The sequence below is a fragment of the Oratosquilla oratoria genome, chromosome 12, assembly GCF_046742065.1.
Source record: "Oratosquilla oratoria isolate Oo_2021 chromosome 12, ASM4674206v1, whole genome shotgun sequence".
Taxonomy (NCBI): Eukaryota; Metazoa; Arthropoda; class Malacostraca; order Stomatopoda; family Squillidae; genus Oratosquilla; species Oratosquilla oratoria.
This window is the reverse complement of record NC_134788.1, coordinates 31,565,676-31,583,430: the sequence shown is the minus strand read 5'-3', so window position 1 is coordinate 31,583,430 and position 17,755 is coordinate 31,565,676.

Here is a 17,755-nt window from a genome sequence, read left to right as displayed (position 1 = left end):
AATGTTTTAGGAGTAGCACGAAAATATACAAATGTATTGAGACATTAACCAAAATACAGTAAGGTTATAGATCAAACAAGTCATACCAAGGAAACCTAAAGGAAAAAGAAGAAAAATGGACAATTGAACAAACATGAAAATTATGAAGGAATGCAGACACTGAAAAAAAAACGCACACACAAACAGAATGGTAATGTCAAAATTAATAGAGAAATAAGAAGCCAGTATGGATGGATAAATATTACAGATAAAAAGAACCCATGTGTGTGTGTGTGTGTGTGTGTGTGTAGGAATATGATAAAATATTCAGTAGCACAGACAACTGTATATATATATATATATATATATATATATATATATATATATATATATATACAGTATATATATATATATATGAATATACATACATACATACATACACACACACACATATATATCAACGGCTTTTCCCCCCTTTCAAGGGAGGTAGCCAAAAAGGGAAAGGCATAAAATCATTCCCACCAATTCCATCCCTGAATACACTCCACACCCCTCCACCCTCCCTCTTATCTTAGCACCTCCTGGATGATGGGTCATCCCTGCAACTTGCCCACTGCTATTGTCACAAAATCCCTGGACAGTGGAAGGAGAAGGTGGTGGTTGTGGGGGCGTGGGAAATACCTACCTTAGGTGAGGGATGAAGGGAGGGGGAGGATAGCCGCAGTGGGAAGCCGAAGTCCAGGAGATTTGAGTCACCGACCGGGACCACACGCACTCCCTTCTCGGCGCGCGTGTATATAACTCAAAGGGGGGTGGGACAACTCATTAAGTAGACCGTCCTAGGCTAATCAAACAGATCATCCTATTGTGAGTTTTAATGATCAAGATTATTTCTACAATCAAACACTGTAACCATGCTACTCCAATACTTAGTAGGATATTTTAACAGATAACCTAATTTCACTTATGTATCCTAACTAACCCCCTGCGCAAAGCCTATGACATCTAACTAATACTTTACCACTAGGTCGACATTTCTTCCCCTTTTCTGCGGGAGTTCTGCTGGTTGCGGGGATGTCTTCAAATGAGCGCAGGTCCCTCGTTCCGGCAGGAGGCGTCTGGAGTATGAGGGTGCCGTTGTGGTTGAGTTCGGCGGGAACTGACTGTCCTCGTGGGGTGGCACTTCACAGCGGGAGGTGAGATCGGTGCCGCAGGCGTCTCTCCGTAATTATGCCAGTTCCTCCGGTCAGGATGTTCCGAAGGGGCGATACTGCATCAGAATTTAGTTTGGTAGACACTGAAGGCGACACTCTTCGCCGCCATGTTCCTGGTCACGGTGGCACTGAATGCCGTGGCACTGATATTCACGAGTTCTCCGGGTACTAGTCACTTATAATTAGTCAGCCGTGTATGATTGACGGTGATTAAACAGTTCGTATTAATGAGTGGAATTCGCAGTGGCCACTCTACGAGAGAATGATGCACATTTGGACCTTCCGAGGACACGTGTGTCCCACCTCACTCTGTATGAACCCAAACGGAACAAGTGGGCAGGCACTGAAGGGTCAACTGCCTGCCCCCGTTTTCATTCACTAATTTTGAAGGGAGCGTAGTGCAATGTTTATGTGGAAGTTGAACCAGTTCTAATTGTTCCTTAAGGGTAGTCACTACTCACAAGAGTGGAAGATATGATCCTAACTAGTCTAATTAAAACTAGCCTAAATAATAAATGGCAAGCGCGCAGGTGTGTGTGTGTTTGTGAAACCGTTAGAACCAATTCGAACGGTAACTCTTGGATGTAATACACTAATTCTATTCATAAAGTAGCAACTTACAACTGCAAGAAGGAACAGTAAACTTGAGAGGTTGTGGAATCCTACACTTAATATCACACATTCGTGTCTTTGCTCGCAGGCATATGTAGACACCTGGAACTAAAGGGAGGAGGGAGGGCTTTCCTGAGCAATTAGAAGTCTCTCAAATTCGTTAAGGCACTGTAATTGACTGCCAAATTGGCGCAACAGTTAATGAGGATAAGGAGAAGAAAAAATATCAAGAAGTAGTTGCTAGAGGCCTTAAGGGTTCCGGCAATTCCTAAGAGTAGAGGGAATTGATAGCCGAAAAGGGCTGAAAGGAGACGAAAAACTGTGGAGCTTGCGTCGGCTAGGCTCTTGAGCGAAAGTATTTGGTAACTGGGGTTTGAAAGCAGACGTAAGAAAATGAGAAGAAATAGTAGGCCGTGTGTCACAACCCAAAGTTGTGACACACACACACACACAAATATATATACATATATATATATATATATATATATATATATATATATTGATTTCTGCGTCAAATAATTTGATTTCTATTTCTCTGGGACTACCTTGCCCCCCCCCCCTTCGTACACACACAATATATATTTCCCCCCACTGCACGATTGGGTTACGTTCCTGAAAACCAAATCGAATAACGAACGATTGGATAGCGAACTTAGTTTTTAATAGGACTTAGTTTAATGTGGAGAGAAGCTTTGGCCTAGCCTGTATTGAGAGATATATATAACACTTTTCCACGACATCGAAAGAGGCAATGTTTACAAAGGATTACAAAGGCTGAACATGCCGACAGGAGACCTTTTGGTCCATAACTAGGTCGGATGCAAAAAATATACACAATAATGATTAATATAAAAAATAAAAAATAAAAATCATAGTAATATAAATGATAAATCAAATAAATAAATGTATAGGTATAGATTTATTTGATAGACGCATTATTTGTTTCTTTATACGGTGTTTTCCCCAGTAGGCCTATATCCACTGGAAAGAGCAGAAAAAGAGGCTCTGTATTTCACCATTTACCACTAATTACACGATTCCGCACTGCACACACCTATCATGGCCTGCCCTACTAAAATCACGAGAAAGCCTTCTCCTCGTCATTAGAAGTGGTAGGATGTGATGAATCCTGGACAGCAGAGGTGGACGGAAGAGCGCCAGACTTAGACTGGAGAGGTGGCGGAGGGGCGTTCGGATCAGCTGACGCAGGGCAGAATGCTGGATGGGAGGGAGCGACAGGTTTGAAGAAGCTGGAAATTGTGGTTTGCTTTGCCTTTTTTCTTTTTTCTTTTTTTTTTGTAACATAATGCTGGTTTATAGAAGACGTCATCCAGGCCTTCTAGTGGGATCTTTATATCACTAGATATTCTTTCACATAGCCCTTGGGTTTTCACAGCAGTAAATCAGTAAAGGCTTTACCTTCAGACCACTAGCTGCATAACCACCCAGCACAAGAGTTAATCTGTCTTAGGATCCAGGCGTTGTTTTCTCTTTAGCAATAAAGGTTTCTTTAGCAATAAGGGTTCTGGATGAGCCACCTTCCCCTGATCCTATTATGTACTATTCTTATTGTATATATTCTTGTCATCTTACCTCTGTACTTATCTGCTAAAGAGAACCACAGTTGTGGTCGAAATATATAGATCGTCTGTTTCTTTTGCTTTGTTTCTCCGACTGTGGGTTTATATATATATATATATATATATATATATATATATATATATATATATATATATATATATATATATATATATATATATATATATATATATATATATATATATATACATTTCTAGAAGCAATGTGGTTAAAAGGAGTGATATAATGCATCTAGAAATGCAACTCCAAACATGCGAGAAATACTATGACATGGGAACCCAAATAAGACGTCCTTTAACACCCCATGCATTTGAAATGTGTAAATTTGAAATAGATCCGTTGGGTCAGTTTGTCCTAGTATATTGCCTGTCTTTGAGTATTCTATGGTTTCAATTACTACTGTTATTGGTGTCCCCTTCAACTTTCCAATTGGTATCACTTCGAAATTGGGTTTATTGGTCTTTATTTCTGTTGTCGCAGGGCGACGTATCATTTACCTTATCCTCGTTAGTTCTTGCTCCTTCGTTCATCTCGATGACGAAGGCACTTCTAGCTAGTTCCTCTTTCCCTCGTAACGCCTAATCCAAGAATCCTACCTTAGCTAATCATTCTCTATGTTTTTCTTCCACGGCACTTTTCTCACTCGCTCCCTTCTCTCCCGTCGTTCACTTGACACAACCAGAGCCCCATAAGCGTCAGTCAACAATACCCGTTCGCTCTCTTTTAGAGGGCGTTTACACGGTCTGACGGTTCGTCGAACGCGGTTCGACAGACACGTGTTTAAAGTGATGTGTGAACGGGGTATTTGGTTGTCGAACACAACGTGTTCGACAACCAAATACCCCGTTCACACATCACTTTAAACACGTGTCTATCGAACCGCGTTCGACGAACCGTCAGACCGTATAAACTCCCTCTAAAAGAGAGCGAACGGGTATTGTTGACTGACGCTTATGGGGCTCTGGGTGTGTCAAGTGAACGACGGGAGAGAAGGGAGCGAGTGAGAAAAGTGCCGTGTCGAACCGCGTTCGACGAACCGTTAGACCGTGTAAACCCCTCTTTATACGGTGACCTTTGACCCCGTGCCAGGGGTGCCAACTGGACACCCCATACTCGGACCACATTAATACCTCCCCCCCCCTTTTGATCTCGAGATCAACATATTCTTCATCCCTACTTCCTACCTCGTAGTCCTGCAGCCATCCCGGAGGATGTCTATTACGCTGCGGTCGTTGAGGCTCTGCTCCCCCGTCCATTACCGCGTTGTAATTCTCTTTATATTTTTCTTCGCCACCCACCACACGACGAAGATCCAGGATATGGCGTGGCACTCCCTCAACAGAAATGTTGTTCCTCGAATTTACCTCCGTTACGATACCCCTCGTCCACTGTGAAGTGCACTTACTATCACTTAGATTCATCCATACTTTCATCAGCATTGGCCGTTAGCACTGTTGCTACCTGAGATGTCGCCAATCATACTAAAATACTGCTTTATGTGGAACCACATCATCGTTTTGGCCTGACCTTGGGGACATATACCAGAAAATTGGGCCACAGTCAACCATCGATAAGTACATGCCCCGTCGATATTGGGTTACGTCAACCGACCTCCTCCTCCAGTTCTTTTCTACACTGAGTTTCCCCGTTGTGTGTGGTCTTGGGTAGGAATATATTGACACATATTCTCACAGACCGCAGGACTTCTTCCCTCGTTATATTCGGGTCAACTTTCCTTGCTAAGAACAATGACCTATCAACATCTGAGTGATGTGTTCCATCCAACTCCTCCACGCATAAGGATCATGCGACGCACACTTCAACCTTCTCTTCCTGTTCTTCCGCCACTCTAAACCAATCATTTCATTACTCTGGTTTGCACGTCCGATTTGTTCCCGCCCGACAGCACTTGGGTTACGCTCACCTTCACGCTGATCTCGTCTATCAACTCCCTCGGGATCCCAAGGCGTGGTTTCACAATGACTTCTGCTGCCTCCTTCGTGCGTATTCTCTTCTCAGCAGTTAAAATTGAGTTCATCCATCCCGCCAACCTGGCTGAGTCTGTCCTGATTTTGATCTCGCGTAGTCCCCATTTCAGTGCCAAATTGACTCATTTTATGACCATATCCACCTTCGACACATTAATGTGATGGTAGTCATCCTTTTTTGCGTTGCTACGCCCCATCATCGACTAGCACATCTCCTATCTCCAAGACTACACCGGCTGCTTTGCTGCTAGCATCACACCATAGTACACCTACGTTCTGTTGTGGTGCATTCTACTGTCCTCTCATTGGATCGTCGCGTCTCGTCCGTTGTACGACGTAGCGTATCGTGGGCGTGACCTCATCACCATTCTCTCCCCAAACCTTCAACCCTGACTGTCTCTTAAGACAATTGCCCGCCACACAGAGCCAATATGCGATCGGGTATTGACTAACCAATTTGCCACTACTCAGCGAAAAGAGCTCTCGCCTGCACATCTCGTTCATCACATCCGGGATGTCGTTGTCTCTCCTGAACATCAGGTTTCTGCCTCCGTCTCTCTCTAGTCTCAGTTCCAACACAGTTCCTCCCTCCATTGGTTCCTAATCCCTTCCCTACCACATATTCCAACTAATGGGCCTTCTGACTAGAGGTCATTATGAGTACAGGGCGAATCCCCATGAATTACTCAGATAATTAGGTGGAGACAATTGCCTTCCACCAAATACCTGTTTATGAATTATAAACGGCTATCATTCGTCACAAAATTATCTCGTAACCTTCACATAATAATAATTTCAACAGAACAAGAGAAGACATCACAACTTGACCTATCAAGAAAGTTCTGTCTCAGGAGTTACGGGACAAGAACAAGCACATGCAAAACTACTATTTGACACTATGAAGAAGTTCTTCTTGACAGAAATAATAACAAAACAAATCTATTCGGCAAACACATTGGATTTGTTAAATGTCATTTATTTTACTTTATTGGGGATTATTTGGCATCAGAACATTTATAGTCATTGACGTCACTATTAATTGGATAAAATATTCTTATTTCTTTATTGTTATAGAGAGTAGGTACTATACCTTAGAAATATACATTTTAAAACAATGAACATTTTAACAGATATATATATTCAGGCTTTTATATTTAACTTATAAATTAATTATAATTTGAATTGATACACTGTATTTCGAAGGTTTTAACTATAGCTGCATTAAAGTTGATTAAGAAAATATATAAATAAAATTTAAAACTTGGCATTCTAAATCTTATGAAGAATGCAAGTTTCTTAAGAAAATTAAAAAGGGGATCAATATCACATTCAGCTCCTAAAATCTTAATCAGAGTATAACTGCCATAATCATTTTTACACTGGTAAAGGTAATGTTCTCTAGCCGCCATTAGACTTGGGCATTCTACTAAAATATGTTTGATTGTCAATGGGACAATGCAATCATTACAAAATGGTTGAGGTACTCTGTTCATTAGGAAGCTGTGCGTCAGTCTAGTGTGACCGATTCTTAATCTGCATAATATAACTTCTTTTTCTCTAGGTAAATCTGAATATTTCCAAGGGCAAGAGGTGATAGCTATATCCTTCATTTTCTGGTCTTCTAGTTCCCAGTTAAAGTTCCAGACTTCCTAGAGTCTTGACTGAATGACATGATAAATATCTCTGACTGGTAGAGCGAGGCTGTTCCTGGGAGTAACTCTAGCTGCATGTTTTGCTAAGGCATCCGCTTTCTCGTTCCCACTAACTCCTACATGGGCAGGAACCCAACAGAACTTTATGTTTTTGCCTCTTTTTTTCTATTAAATACAACCATTCTGATACTTCTATTACCAGTGGGTGATTTGAGTTAAAGAGAACTATTGCCTGTAGTACACTTTCTGAGTCACTGTAAATTACAAAACTATTTCCGTTGTGCATCATAATTTCTTCTGCTGTAAAGATGGAGGCCTGTTCAGGTAAATTTACACTCTAAGTAAGACTTGGAAAGACAACTCCAAATCCAGCACCTGCACTGGACTTGGAGCCATCAGTAAAAATTTGAATGGATTCTTCAGTATTAAATGTCAACAACGAACAATTCACTATATGGGATCTGATATCACTATGGGAAAGACCTCATTAGAATGTGAGAGTTGTGTCTCAAAGGATAAAATAAAGATTGCTGAATATGTTACCATGGATATATTTACAGTAACACAAACTACAAGAATGGTTTGTACTTCAAACAATGCTAAGGTAAACAGAATGGTATCCGTCATGATGTGCAGATATCTATATCCACCAGTTACACCATTCTCTAATATTCTAGTCGATTTTCCATAATTACATAAACATTTGTGCATTAATGGAATATTTAATCTTTAATTATGAACATGTAAAATGCAATTATACAATAGGCCAGAGGTCATTCAATTGCACAACTAAAACAACTAACATTTACAACTGACAGTACACGTGTGTGATGACTCATGAACCAAACAGGTCTATAACAGGGGATCAATACTTAATAGCTGAAAATCCCATCATACAGATAAGTTCAATCATTCAGGTCACACTAGAGAGGCCTCTCACCAGTATGGGTCATCACAATATATGAGATCAACCTTTCATGAGGAAGTGTCACTACAAGACATTTGAAAAAGTCCTTTATGAAAAAGCTGAAAAGGCTTCATTTCTGTGTGGGTCACCACGTGATGTGAGAAAGCTGCATCACACAAGGCACCCTTCAATGGTTTCTTTTCAGTTTGGGTTAACGCATGATATTTGAGAAAGTTGCATCACACAGGTTACACTAAAAAGACTTCTGTTCAGTGTGGATCACCTTATGTCGTTTGAGATTACTGTTTTGTGAGAAAGCTGCACAACACAGGTCACACTTGAAAGGCTTCTCTCCGGTGTGAGTCATCATGTGATATTTGAGATTACTCTTTAATGAGAAAGCTGCACTACACATGTCACACTTGAACTGCTTCTCTCCTGTGTGGGTCATTATGTGTCGTTTGAGATTATACTTTTGTGAGTAAGCAGAATCACACAGGTCACACCGGAAAGGCTTCTCTACAGTGTGGGTCATCATGTGTCGTTTGAGATCACCCTTTCTGATGAAAGCTGCATCACACAAGTCGCAACTGAAGGGCTTCTCTCCAGTGTGGGTCATCATGTGTCGTTTGAGATCATTTTTTACTAAGAAAGATGCATCACACAGGTCACACTGGAAGGGCTTTTCTCCAGTGTGGGTCATCACGTGTCGTTTGAGATCACTCTTTGCTAAGAAAGCTGCATCGCATAGATCACATTGGAAAGGTTTCTCTCCAGTGTGGGTCATTACATGATATTTGAGAGCAGTCTTTCCTGAAAAAGCTGCATCACACAGGTCACATTTTAAATGCTTCTGTCCAGTGTGAGTCATCACATGATATTTGAGAGTACCCTTTCCTGAGAAAGCTTTATCGCACCGGTGACACTTGAAAGGCTTCTCTCCAGTGTGGGTCATCACGTGTCGTTTGAGATTACTCTTTTGTGAGAAAGCTGCACCACACAGGTCACACTTGAAAGGCTTCTCTCCAGTGTGGATCATCATGTGATGTTTGAGAGCCCTCTTTTGTGAGAAAGCTGCATCACACAAGTCACACTTGAAAGGTTTCTCCCTAGTGTGGGTCATCACGTGATATTTAAGAGCATCTCTTCGTGGGAAAGCTGCATCACACAGGTCACACTGGAAAGGTGCCTCTCCAGTGTGGGTCCTCATGTGATATTTGAGAGCATCTTTTCGTGAGATAGCTGCATCACACAGGTCACACTGGAAAGGTTTCTCTTCAGTGTGGGTCATCGCGTGATATTTAAGATGTCTCGTGAGATAAGTATGCCAAAAACGCTACTCCAGGTTGTTTTAATTATATGATGAATATGCGAAATCTTCGGATACCTTTTCCAATGAAATGATATCTACCCTTGTTCTGAAAGAAAATAATAGATTCAACATCTAACTTATTGGGAGCATGTAATAAGTGTAACACAAATGTATTGGGGGTGTTATGTGATGTCACAAGTCACGTGCCCACTGTGGGGTCGGCCATATTGGACGTCTCGCGTGAGTTACATAGTGATACGTGGAAGAGAATTTGGAGTTTACCAGAAAAGTGGGGATCTGTTGTAATGACAAAAGTCTCCACACCTCTCATTTTATTGTTTTCCTGTTGAGACTAAGAGGAGAGATGGATTGCAGCTGTGAAGTGGGAAGGATGTGAGCTAATTTTATTTCTTAGGTGACATAGTTTGTCAAAAAAAGAAAATTAATATAAATCTTAAACCTCTGAAAATGGACTTACAATGTAAGTTATATTGGAGGGAACCTGCTTTGTACACTACATTTTGCTGGTAACTCTTAAAATGTTGTTTGAAATGTCATGATATTTTATGTACTTTACTATTTTATATTTAGCATTTGTAGAGATATCTATCAATATAAAATCAACTGCTTATCTGTCTATGCGCCTAGAGATGAATGAGTTGTACTAATACATGTATTTATAAAGCCTAAATAATCCAATTCCTCACTTAGAAATCAATTCAGGCGAAGTTAGTTTAGATGAGGTTATGGTACATTATGCTACATTATGCATTAGACTATGTTACATTACAATATTGGAGTACATTAGATTACATCATGCTGTATGATCTTTACTATTTTTACCAGAATATTCAATTGCCAGTATGATGTAATGGTTGATGTGTTTACCTAGTTGTATTTTGTGTAAGAAGGTCTATGCTCATAGTGACCTGTAGTTGTATCCTTCTGTATCCAATTCCTTCTTAAAAGAACTGGATGTGTGTGTGTGTGTGTATTTACCTAGTTGTATTTTGTGGGAAGGGGAGCTATGCTCGTGGTGTCCTGCCTTTGTATCTCGCAGTGTCTAGTTTACTTTTAAACTCATGAATGGTTTTTGCGCATACTATTTCATTATCCAGTTTGTTCCAAGTGTCCACTACTCTATGTGGAAAACAGTTTTTCTTCAGTTCTCTTCTGTAGCTATGTTTTTTTATTTTTTCTCCATGTCCTCTTGTGTTTCTCTTGTCCCAGTTTAGTAAGTCCTCACTATCGAGTATCTCTGTGCCTTTCATGATTCTGTAGATGGTCAGTAGGTCACCTCTCTCTCTTCTTTGCTCCAGTGTTGGTAACTCCAGTTTAGCCAATCTCTCCTCATATGATAGGTTTGCAAGTGCAGGTGCCATTTTTGTTGCTGCTCTCTGGATTCTATTTTCTTTATATTCTTTTTGGTACTGGGTGACCACAATGTCGCCGCATACTCTAGTCTAGGCCTTATCAATGTAACCAATATCTTTTTTATCATGTCTTCGTCCAAGTATGCAAATGCCACTTTTATTGATCTTAGCAAGTTGTAAGCCTCCCAAACAATTGTGTTAATCTGTTTATCATATGACAAGTAGTTTGTGATAATTACCTCCAAATCTTTTTCGGATCCTGCCTTCTTTACCCCCTTGGTTCCAATTGTATATTTTCCTGATATTCTGTTCTTATTTTTTCCAAACTCCATTATGCTACACTTCTAAGTATCAAAGTCCACTTCCCATTTCTGACTCCAGTTCCATACCTTATTCAGATCTTCCTGCAGTGCTTCACAGTCCTTATCAGTTTTTACTTTCCTTAACAGTTTGGCATCATCTGCAAAGAAGCTCATGTAACATTTCACATCCTCGTCCATGTCATTCACATAAATAGCAAACATTATTGGTGCCAATACAGATCCTTGCGGTACTCCACTGATCACCTCTTTCCAATCTGAATATCTTTCTCTGAGCACTACTCTCATCTTTCTACCAGTCAGGAAGTCCTCCATCCATTTTAGTAGGTTCCCTTGAATTCCTCCTATGTGTTCCAGTTTTTTTTTAGTAATTTTCTGTGTGGTACTTTGTCAAAAGCTTTTTGCAAGTCTAGGAAGGCACAATCAGCCCATCCATTTCTTTCTTGCACTATGTCTATTAGTCTTGAGTAGAAGCATATTAAGTTTGTGGTGCATGATCATCCTTGTCTGAACCCAAATTGTCTTGGGTTTATTATGTTGTTGTCTTCCAGATGTTTTACCCATCTATTCTTGATGGTTTTCTCACAAATTTTGGCTATAGTGCTTGTTAGTGATACTGGCCTACAGTTGGTGGGTTCTTCCTTGTTTCCTCCTTTATATATATATTGTGTGTGTGTGTTTGTGTGTGGAGGGGGATCACAGTTCTCAGACAGGTTTCTTGCAGCCTTGTAAATTTTTTGTGGTTCAAAAGTACAACCCCCAAGGTCCTAAAATCCTATAGATAAGTCATGTACAAGGTTAGGTTAAGATATGATATGTAGCAAAATCTATCTTTGCTGGATATATCTAAAAATGGAAAAATATTGCATGACTTGAGTAATGATTTTGGCATGCCCTCATAATAGGCATCATTCACACAAAACACTACTCTTAATCATATATATTATGAAAAAAATACTTAAAGTAGCCCTTATATGATTACATCTTTAAAATAAGTAGTACTGAATCAATATTTGAGAAGACTTCCAATATGTAGTCACATGTCTTTTTATATATATTTTTTTACTTAAGTCAAATTTTGAATTCCTACTGCTCTGCATATAATGAAAGCATGACATGGTAATGTGTCCTACACAATTTATTGCAGACCACTGCCATCTTGACAGTCCTCTTGATCCTATTTTCTATAAATTGGTCAATACTTCCTGAAGCTCCAATATGGCACCCATGTGCCTCTCATTTTCTTATTTTTTTCTGAACTAAAGCCACTACTCAGGCCAGCATGGCTTGTGTACAGAACAAAATGCCTTTGTGAACCATCTCCCATACCTTGTGAGTGTGCCTGGGTATGCTACTTTCTTTTCCTACACCTAACAATCTGGATTTACTAGCACCTGTTACCTCTCACTAGTCTTATTCACAATGAAACACTTGTCATTATTATATTTGAGTTGTGGTCACTAAGTAGCAAAACATAAATAATGTAAATAGTAATGGTACATGGAAAGCTAGACGTGCAATATGGCAAACAACAAATTTTACTATTAACCAAAATGAAGTATGGGAAGGGAACAAACAACTCGTATGAAAAAAGACGCATAAAGGAAGAAGAAAGAAATGGAGTTGCGCAGAAAAAATGGGATAGTGTAAATTAATCAGGAAATAATGTGGCAAAACAGGGGCTGAATAAATGCTGTAAAGAGATAGACAATTGGGGAGACAGAGACCAGTGTATAGGATACTGGTAGTTGGAAATAAATCTGTCAATTTTTCACAGAGGATCAATACACACACACCAATCAAGGATGTCAAATCAACAACTGAGAAATTCGTGAGAATCCAATATTCATTTAAACAGTAAATCACTTGTTTTCTATTATTTGGTGAATCCACCTCCCCTAACCTGTATCAATATTACTCATAAATCAACATTATATTCAATTTCTTGGGTTATGGTGAATGAGACTATTTCTTGAACATTTTGATGTATATTACTTGCTAATGTTTCAGGAATAGCATGAAAATATACAAATACATTGAGGCATTAACCAAAGTGCTGCAAGGTAAGAGAACAATCAAGTCATACCAAAGACACGTAAAGGAAAAAGAAGAAAATTGGACAATTGAACAAGTATGAAAATGATGAAAGAACACAGAAACTCAATTTATGCATCTAAACATCTTCGAAGAGAATCACTCAACACACACAACTAAAGAAGAATACCCTTAAAGAATTTAATGCGGCAATGTGTGCTTACACATGTGAAGAGAACTGGAGCCAAGCATTCGTTGCACGCAATGTCTCTGAAGAAACAAAACAAGATACTTTACCTGCAAAGAAAATGCAAGCAACTACTTACAAATTCCAAGCAACATACAGGACCACGTAGTGCACACAAATCCCCATGCTAGTACGTGGAGAAACTAGTGAAGGAGAGGGACAACTACAAGGACAAGGATGATGTGTTGTTGAGGTACGTGCCCATGGGTGCTGAGGGACAACTACAGGTTGAAAACAGTAGATTCAAATGAACATTATCAACAGAGAGGGCAGAAATTCACATGCTCTATAATTATAAATGATTGTAATAGAAAAATGAATTAGGATGGCCATGGATGCTTTGTGTCATGTCCCAAAGTTTCTGGGGGGGAAGAAAGTACAATAGGGCTAAATAGAATCATTAAGATAATTTATACACTCGTAGTGACAAAAATATATATAGATGAAAAAAAAAAAGAGGCATTGAAACAGAATGTAGTCCCTGAGAAGGGTAGGGGTAGGTTTATAATAGATTTCCAGCAAATAGAAAATATCAACTCATATGAAAACTACAAGAAATCATTAAACACTTTAAAGTGTGATCAGGATCCCATCATGTCTTTGGTTAGAATGATAACGACAACAAAAACACACAGAATATTTAGCAAAAATAGATGGTCTAGGGATACGATTTCTATGTTGAAGGATTCAGATTGGACAGAAAGTAGATACAGTGACAAATTAAGAGTTTCTGAGGCTACTAAGTTAATAGCATTTGCACTATTGGTATACAACAGTGATGAGATGACTGTAGAAAAGCTATACAGGGAGTTTAAAGAAACAATGGACTTAGGGGAGATAAATGATCTTTTACAAGGTTATCAAGAAATTAAAGCAATTAGTCCATATGCCACAATATTAGGAACGCAACAACAGTAACTAGGGACTTTAGGAGTACTTACAGAAACTGAGGATCCGAACATAGAGTTAGAAGCACTTCAAGGAATGCTAGACTTGAGTGCTATAATTGTGAAAAATTGGGACATACAGCACGAGAATATTGTTATGAAATTATTTGTAAGAACTGCAAATATGAAGGTTATGATGAGTATTATTGTAGAAACCCACCTTTCTGTTTGTATCACAACAGAGTAAGACATAGAATACATGACTGTAATGTAAATTTTTTGCATTCACCCATAAACAAAAGGAAAACAAGATACAAAATAAAACAACACTACAGAGCTAACCCTAGAACAACATATTGTACTGGACACTGACAAAAAATGAAAACAAGACAATATTTTTTTTCTTACTATAACAATTGGAAGGACTTCTGTGGGACCCATCATTGTGAGTAAAGTCTCCAATAGATCTATTGAAATATTCATCGATACAAGATCTGTAATATTCATACTAATAAAGTTTTTTACTATTTGAAACTGAGAGTGAAAATCCTGAAACCAATCCATTAGTCATTGGAGGGAGTAACAGGAAGTCAGTTAAAAACATTAGGTAAGACTGAGTTAGATGTTATTTTGTATAAAAATGAGCACTTGCACATTCCGGTGATAGTGGTAGAAGAATCTGTCTTCCCAGATTTATTGATAGGGTTTGCAACAATGAGAAAAGAGGGCATGATCATATGTCTGGCTAAGTTAGGGATCTTTGTGAAATCACAGTTAATCCCATTTCTAAATCAACCAGATTTAGAGCCAGGACCAGTGATAAGAGAACCTATTAGGATAGATGGGGAAGATAACAATGCTAGATTGGATAGTAGCAGGGCAGAGTGGTCTATTCAAGAACAGATAACTTTAACATGAGAGGAAGATAAGGACACTCATAGTGAACACAACTCAGATGTTCAAGAAATCCCAGAAATTAATCAGAATTCATGAACTCCAAATGAAGCTTTGCTAAATATGGAAGGTGGCATAATAAATTCAACAACATTGCACTCCAGAGCAATTAACAGAGTAGAAGTGGAGTTGAAAGGAGTCACTGTAGACTCCGAGATTTTAAACATCCTAGAATCAATTAGGATAAAAGGTTTGAAATTGAACTCAGGGATTTATGAAACATACAAGAACAAGGTAGAAATATTAGTGATTAGTACCTTGAATAAAGACATAGTCTTAAGAAAAGGTACACAAATAGGATGTTTTCAAGTCTGCCAAAGACCCATTAAGATTTTAAATGAGAGTCCTGAAGAGGTGAAACCTCCATTTTCATCGATCTGTTCAATTCAAAGAAAAATATTTGAGGGAAAAATATAAGTCAACTAGGGTCTACTTGCTGCCCTGAGTTAAGATCAAGTTTAAAATCAAAGCCCATGGCATAGTAAGGAAAGTGTTAGAATGGATTACAGCTTCAATCAGTGACAGAAAACAGCAGGTCACCATAGTGTAAAATCCAGGTGGGGGAGTGTTTCTAGTGGATCGGTTTTGGGTCCCTTATTGTTCATTATGTACATAAACAATTTAGACAATGGGAATAATAATGATGTTAGTACAATTGTGGACAACACTAGAATAGGATGCCTAATTAGGTCATGAGATTCAAACTTGCCCCTCCCTTTCAACTTAGTTTCACTCAATGCCAACACATTCATCTTTCTTCTCACAAACATACTGCCTATCTCTTCCCTTTTACTCTCATCTGTACCACATCCACACACATTAAAAGACCCAAACCTTAGGGTTCTAGCTGAAAAATTCCTCCCAAACCTTCTCGTTTTTTATATTTATTTATTTATCTATTATTTTTCTTTTTAAGGAATGTCCCCTTTAGGGTGACAGAGAATAGGAAGCTTAGTCCTATCATCATCCTGTTTTGTCACCTTTTACCACTCAAGTGAGAACACTTGCTGGTAGTATTCTTGCACCCCTACCACAGGGTTCAGCGAATATGGAAATGAATATTCAGAATAGCGGTACAAGTCAGTATTAAGAGTCAGGAGACAGCATAACAGAGGGACATTCACAGTTTAATAGAGTATCATTATTTCTCTATGAACAGAGATTTCCTCTATCACAGACAAAATGTGTGGCTGTGGTCCATAGGGGTGCCCCATATAGACCCTATAGTATCAGCTGCATGCTACTGAGCAGCTTTTAACCCTAAAATAAAATGCAGCAAATAGCCCAGATGGGGTATATACAAGTATATATATATGTATATGTAAATATATATATACACATATACATATATGTATATACGTATATCTATGTATATACAGATTATATATATATGTATAGCGACAACTCACATAATTCAAGAACCAGCTCAGAATAGCTACAGTTCAGGTACAAACCATCCAAACTGGTCACTACATAACCAAACCCCCAATGGACCAACAATGGTGGCCTTTTAGAGCTCCCATCACTAGATGCAATTAGATTTGCCAGTTCACCAAGCCTTTATCACCCTCACCCACCCCAAAAAATAAAAAAAATAAAAAATGATAATAATAAAAAATACATAACCAAAATAAAGTTCCTTTCTTGAAAAAGCCTGCCATTGAAGAAGCTTCAATGTACATTGCCCTATCAGTGAGCCACATGAAGAAAGATGTGTTACATGCAAAAAAATCAATTAACTACAGTTTATACAGAGCGGACAAAGACACTGGAAGTCGTGGAGACGTCATGATATATTTCAGAAATTATTTGACTGTGAAAGGAGGCACTAAAGAAGAACAAGTTCAACCAAAATTACTAGTAGCCACCACAAATTCTTCTTGGCACAAATAATAATAAAACCAACCCATTCAACTAACATCTTGGACTTATTCTTCAACAAAAATGAGCAAGTCATCATTTGCCATCTGATATCACTCTTGTTATAATATCTCCATGGATTCAACATCAGTGAATATATTATCATAGTTATATTTACAGTAACACAAATTACAAGCAACAATGGTAAATACTCCAAAATGCTGAGATAAACAGAACATCTGCACATTATGATGTACAGATATCTATATCCACCATTTCTGCCATTCTCTAACATTGACAGTTTTTTTTGCAATTACAAATATATTCATGCACTTAAACACGTAAGAATATTTATGAATGAGTAAAAATGCAATTACACAGTAGGCTAATCAAAGGTCACCCAAATAAATGCACAACTGAGAATAAACCAACATTTACAACAGACAGTATACACGAGACTGCTCGGACAGACAGTCTAGGGAACGACAACACAACAGGCAGTATACATGTGTAATGATTCATCAAACCAAACAAGTCCATAATAATAGTGGATCAATATTTAATAGCTGAAAATACCATCACACAGAAAAGTTGAATCACTGGAGAGACCTCTCACCAGCATGAGTCATCACACAATTTATGAGATCAACCTTTTGTGAAGAAGTGTGAGTCACTATGAGTTATTTGAAAAAAGTCCTTCTTGAGAAAGCTGAAGAGACTTCTTTCTGTATGGGTCACCACGTGATGTCTAAGTTTATTTTTTTTCTGAGAAAACTGCATCACACAGGTCACACTTGAAAAATTTCTCTCTAGTATG